Consider the following 6580-nt stretch of genomic DNA (forward strand, 5'->3'; position numbering starts at 1 on the left):
TGCAGCGGCGGCGGCGCCTCCCCGGCTCGCAGGGGGCGGGGCGGGCGGACAACGTCTGCGCCCGGCCGGGCCCGCGGCACCGCGAGGCGGAGACTGCAGCAGCGGGAACCGCGCCTCCCTCCGCGCCCCTTCCTCGCTCCGACGCGTTCTCCCTTCGCCCCCTCCTCGCCTCCTATTTTCCCTTTGTCTCCCCCTTTTGCTTTGTTCGCCCCGGGGGTGGCCGCAGCCGCCGGGCTGAGGCGGGGGGACCCTCGGAGCAAGCCCGCCTTCCCAAGCCAGCAGCCGCCACCCCCCCCACCCGGGGGAGCCGCCCGTCCCCGGTAGCCCGCGGGGAGCCGGTGGAGCGCGGACTTAGCCCGGGGCGGAGGGTCGTGCCCGTCCCCGCAGCGGTAGCGCCGAGCCCGCCGGGGACGCGCTGCGGCAGCGGGCGAGAATTGGGGGGGGGGGGGGAGGGGGGAGGGAAGGGGAAGGGTGGGTATGAAGCATATAGCTCTTAGCGGGTGAATAACTTTACTATCTGCTTCTTTTCTCCATCTTCTCTTTGTCCCACTGCCCAGAAATTTAATCATTCTTTCTCTACACTACTGAATATTTTAATTTTCATTGTGTTCGCGATGCGTGATCCCACCGCTGAAGTTCAAACAGCTGTATCAACGATTTAATACCCATTTTCAAGGCTGAATTCCAACACCTCCCCCCTTCACTTCTTTACTTCTTATAAACAGGCAACAGAGCCCAGCCAGAGCTGGCCCGCAACCGCTGAATTCATCACAAAGCAAACCTCCCTTCGCAGGCTCATAGATCGTTTAGTTTCTGCATGATGCCATGCGAACAAAAGGGTGATGAGAAAGCAGTTCCATTGCTGGAGACCGATTGCAATTCGTGTTTAATTTTGGCTTGGTTCTTTGGCATTAATCCAGCATGGTAAAGCACAAAACGGCGTGACGCAGTCCCCCCAAATAATAGGTTTCAACTACATCAGCATTTAGCAATGTTTGTTAGAATTTCACTTCCTAAATGTTAAATAGAATCATTACCAGGGCCATAGATGTTGAAAGAGATACTCGAATCCATGTACAGCCACCCTTCTTTCTCCCTGCAAAATTTGATAAAAGTTTTGCTGAATAAGGACTTCAGGATTTAAATATGAGGTTGTATTTAGAAGCGCGGAGCCAGCAAATGATTGTTTGAAACAAAAAAATGACCCTGCAGCCCCTAGCTATGGAAATAATCCCTAGCACAAAAATCGCAATTAGGGTAAAAACCAGGGAGTCCGACAAACTTTACAGAACACTTGCCCAAAATAGCTGTTGGCTTGAGAGCTACAGTTGTGAACCTTCATGCTTGTTTCTGGTATTTGAGCTTTCTGTATTGATCTGATGCTAATATAGAAGGCGTTTTCCTCAAAGTATGTAATTTTCCATCATTTTTCTTCATCAATTTGATTTTTTGTCTCACAGTTAATTTGTTACCATGTAGGCAGATTTCAAGTGTATGCCATTCAATGCACATTAAAAGTTTTCATAAAGCAATCCGAGACTGATGTAGCTAGTACAGAGCACAGCAACTGTAAATGAGCTTACTCTTGAAGACAGAAACGACGAGTTGCAGCCGCAGAACCTGTAATAAAGTGCAAGCAGTACATGACCGTGGTGAAATAACAGACGAAATACAGTTCAAATGTGTAAATAGCTTTCTTTACTCCCTTGCGAGGCTAAAGCTAGAAATGTCTTCTTTCTAAAGCAAGAATTGAGAATGATGTCGCGCTGATCAAAAGCTTCTACCTATATAGTGAACATGCCATTGGTTTTTCATGTAATTTCCTAGCGAACAGAATCATAGCTGCAAGATCAAAGTAATCTTGTAGGAAACAAGTTAGTTATCCATCACTCAACCACTATCAACCTTCAAAACATGAAAACGTAGCTTTATAGCAACTGCAACTTAACTGTAACAAGTTCATCCCAATTAAAAATGTTTCACTTAGCTTCTGTGTCTACGCTTAGATGAAGATATATGGAGACTGTGATAACAGTAACATTTAGTATGTTCACATCCAATTTGTAGCAATCATTATAAAAAAAGATGCTGGTACTCTAAATCACAGTACTATAATGGACTAAATGTGATTGAAAGCCAGAATATCTTTTATTCCAGTCCTAGTGGCTCTCTCTTCTGAACTGCATAATCAGATCAGTCAACGTATAACATATAGACATTTTCATAACTCTACAAATTGTAAACAGGAATTGCTGGATGCTCCAGGGAAATTCAGGATGCCAACATAACTACTGGCATCCTGGCCACAAGTATAGGCCCTCTTTAGAATTAAATTTTTTCTCTTCGATCGTGTGCAAACACCAGTTGACATTGTTTCTGCCCTTTTTCAGATATATGAAGGGTCCAAAATTATTGAAGCTTTCTGAATAGCTAAAATGTTGTTCTTTAAGAACTGCTTTAAGGATATCCTGACTTAAGAGATCCATTTTTATATTCAATCTTCCCATCAAGTATGAAGACTTTGAGCATAGGATTTTTTTCCCTCTGAACGATCTCTTCAATACATACATTTGGCAATTCCTGTACAGAACCAATGGTCACACCTGCTTCAGGAAAAGCAATTAATTGTTTTTTTTTCTTTGATCACAGAAGTGCTGCTTCAAAAAAGCCAGCACAGAAACTTGTACTATTATTTTCTGTGATTGTTTCTGGTTTTGCAAAAACACAACAGGATTCTCCCCCCTCCCCCTTTTAACCTGACTGGTATATTTTGCTCATCTATTTACAGCTATACTGATCCTAAAGAGATGTAGTGTCCTGAAGCCTCATGCTTACTCTTTATTATTTTTGCCTTTAAATGTATGTCTCTAAAACTGGCAGTCTTTGACTGACAGGTTATGCTAGATGAAAAACTGCCCTTTTAGCCTTAATTATCATGTATCCAAGTTTACATTATTTGTTCACCCAACGTGGGTAACATGGAGAACAGTATTTAAACAGACAGTATTTAAAGAATCCTCTCTGCCTGCTTGTTTAAACAGGGTACTTATTTTAACATTAAAGTTCATCTTGATTATGAGTGTTTTGTTTCACAGATAACTGAGAAACCATAGTCTATTAAAAAAAGATGGACTATGCAAATCATTCTATCACTTATGCAAATACTAACAAAACCTGAATTCTCACCTACAGAGAAGCAAAGCAGAAGTTTTTTGTTCTTATGGAGAGTGCCAACTTCTAAACAAAAGGCAAATACACTTTTATTCAGTCATTGGATGACAGCTAAATATACATTGTAAAAAAATCTTCCGTCAAATCTTTGTTGCTTGTAGTTAACTGAAGTTTAAGAAGCGTCCAACTGTCACACATTAATTACCACGTTATTAAATCCATCCTGTTTGTAAGCTTCTCCAAGGATCGGGACCAATTCCTACCTCTGACTCATCTCTTCCCACTCCCCAAAATATAAGTATGACTCTACAACGTGTTCTTAGGAACAACATCAATCTTCAATGGCATTTACTTACCATGGGCAATACAGCTGTGTTACAAAATGAAGGTACTACGGAGTTCCATGGCAACTACCAATGCACTGAAACACTTTAATTAGATTTAAGCTTTTTCCTCCTCTTCGGGTTGGTTGTGTTTCGTGTTTTTTTTTTTTTTCCCCAGCTATCCTGCCTTAGAGAGTTTGCAATAAAAATAATTATTCTTAGCAGCTAACACATCTTTCAGATATCTTCTAGAATCTCAGCTATTTCTCTTTTTGTGACATTTTAGACTGTGAAATAGGTTATAAAAATATAAGTTAGAAATTCAAATCTTTTTAAGAGACAACTAGTCACGTGACTGATATCCTGAATATTGTGCACCGATTAGATATTTTTAGACATGCATAGGCATTTTTCGATACTTTGGCTGTTCCAAATGCTGTAAACAAACACAAGTACTATGCCAACAGTAATCTGTGGGAAAATCTGAGTGAAGCCTGCTCACACTATACCCACCTCATTACAAATTTTATTACTCATTCATTTTAGTAAGCTCTAATCTAGGTTATTATGCCACACCCATCACCATGGGAATGTGACTTAAAAGTACCAGAAATACTTCGCTATTCAGCTTTTTCTCAGACCTTGTAGTGCGATCTGATTGCAGTTTCAATATACAAAACCAATTTGAAGAGTTACACCTGAGAGATTAAAGAAATTCGGTAATTACAAGCATCTTCAGTGCAGCAACAATATATAGCACTTGATAAGAAAAGTGAAGTATAGAGAAATAGCTAAGAGATTGAGATTAATTCATTCCTAACCATGACAGAAACAGCAGGGATAACTCTCCATCCCTAATTAACTGTATGTCTTACAGCAGAGGTACATACAGTAGGAGTTTTACTCATTGGTTCTGCTCAGTCTTCTCATACTGACTGCCACCTCCATACAAAGGACAATTCAAAATACAAGATTTAAAAGAACAATTTAAAAGATGCTTCAAAGTGTCCAGTATTTTGTATGTAAAGTATTTTGTATTGTAAAATATTACCCTTATTTCAAATCAATTACTAGAAGTTAAAAATAAAAATTTTAAGTTCCTGCCATAAGCTGTCCGCTTTTCCGACATCAAAACATACACATCACAAAAATCTTATTCTAAGAAAAAAGTAGTATTACAGGAACTTTTATAAGTTTTCTTTACAATTTGAAAGGCAAAAGGATAACAAATGGAAATACTCTATTCTCAGCTATGTTTTGCTTTACCAGGTATGTAAAGAAATTTTTAGGCTAGCAGGGGCTAAGTTTTTTGTTTTAACATACAGATCATCAGTGAAAAAAAAGGGTTTGGATTTTGGCAGCCTTAGACTTCAAACTAAACATCTATAGATGTTTAAGATGGATAGAATAAGAAAAAAAAAGGAAGAAGAGTTTTCAGTATACGGTATAGGTGGTCTAAGTCTAATAGTTCATACTCTAATTGGTAATAGCCTTCAGAGATAGCCTCTAAATACCACAGCCAGACAGCCCAAATGCCAGGCAAGGCCCAGTAACTCAACGCTTTCCATTGACCAGCTCCAAGCAGCTCCCCACGCAGCATTTCCTTAGTCCCCTGCTAGCAGTCTACCGAAGCGCCTACTTTTGCCTATCAATAACCAACTCGTCATACAGATTTTGACTATATAGGAAAACATTCATGCCACCTATTTATTAATTATATTGATATCATTAGAAAAGAATGAGCGCTGCTATATAATGATACTTGACTTCCACCCCCTAGGCTTTTGTAAATACCGAGTTGTCTGCGTGCTCAGAATTATTTTTATATTGCTTTTGTGCTTCTTTTGCAAAAGTAAGTCTTTCGTTATGTTAAAAACCAAGATTGTTAAATGGGAACAATCCCAGTGGTGGGAAATTTAATTCAAACATGTATGCAAGTGTGACAGCATGGGCTGCATGCTTCCAGTTGTAGCAGACTACATGTGAAGGACAAAAACATTTGCTGACTTGAACAACTCATCAGTCTATTCACTTTGGACAAAAATTCCAGTGGACATAGAATGTGGACCCAAACACAGTCCATTTCTGCTCCACTGCTGCCCGAAGTCCCCACAAGTAATATTTGCTTTAGATACCAGAAGACACCATTTTCCAAAAATGAAAAAGATGCGCATCTCCAAGTAGTTTGCATACAGCAAATACAAGAGTGGCCAAAGTGACAAAAAATGCTGAACAATTTAAAATTCAAAGCCTTATAAAATTAAGGATTTAACATATTTAAAGTAGAATTTACCTCTACATTAAAAGCCATGTTGCAGAAATGACTTCACTTTACTCTTACCCTAATACCTTTAGTATAAATCTTGGAAGCAATGAAGTTAACAGCTACTTTAGTGGTAAGTCTGAGAATTTGTACAAACATTGAAGACTTACCTGTTCTGATCAACTAGATGGAAGGGTGATTTATTGTGAATTTATTATAAACATACAGAACGCTAAAGGGTACTAAGCATATAAAGATGATTTTCATCTTGCAGCACCTGTAAGCAAGGTAGAAGTATGCAAGTACTCCTGTAAAGTTGAGGCTGCATGTCCTACTAAAGAGGCAGCATTTCACAAGAGCTATTAAAAAAAGATCTTCTAAGGTGTGGAAAGAGAACTGCATGTTTAAAATATGAGCACCTCAACACACCCAAAAGGTGTGTATGCTTGAAATCATTACCTCATGCCCTGCATCACATTATCATCCACATGTGAATGATGCAGCACAAAGACTTGTGTCAACTATCATTTCTAGCTTTTAACTCCAGGGGAGGAGAAGGCACAGAGAAAGTGCAAGATCTCTATATTCTTCACAACAGAGATTTCTTTGTAAAGCATGTAGAAGGTGGAAGCAACATATTAATTTGTTATCCGTTCCTGTAACAGAAAGCAATACTATTTCTCCTATTAAAGATGAAAAAGCAAAAGCCTTCAATTTTAGCACATATGCTGAACGTTTACCTTGACCACTACTTTCCAAATGCAACCAGATAAACCGAACTGGTATATGCTGCAGAAGTTTTTTCAGCCTCTTGGAAGATGAG

At 39.6% G+C, this 6580-nt stretch overlaps 1 long non-coding RNA gene across 1 annotated transcript; it reads right to left on the minus strand.

Annotated features, from left to right (window-relative positions):
• Positions 1 to 1241: 1241 nt before the first annotated feature.
• LOC309678561 lies at positions 1242 to 6580 on the minus strand. The gene is made up of 3 exons (XR_014269760.1): positions 6498 to 6580; positions 3528 to 3681; positions 1242 to 1620 (listed from the first exon to the last, which is right to left on the minus strand). It is a non-coding gene; the product is annotated as an uncharacterized lncRNA (long non-coding RNA).

Source organism: Vanellus vanellus, assembly GCF_965231255.1.
Source record: "Vanellus vanellus genome assembly, chromosome: 16".
Lineage (NCBI taxonomy): Eukaryota > Metazoa > Chordata > Aves > Charadriiformes > Charadriidae > Vanellus > Vanellus vanellus.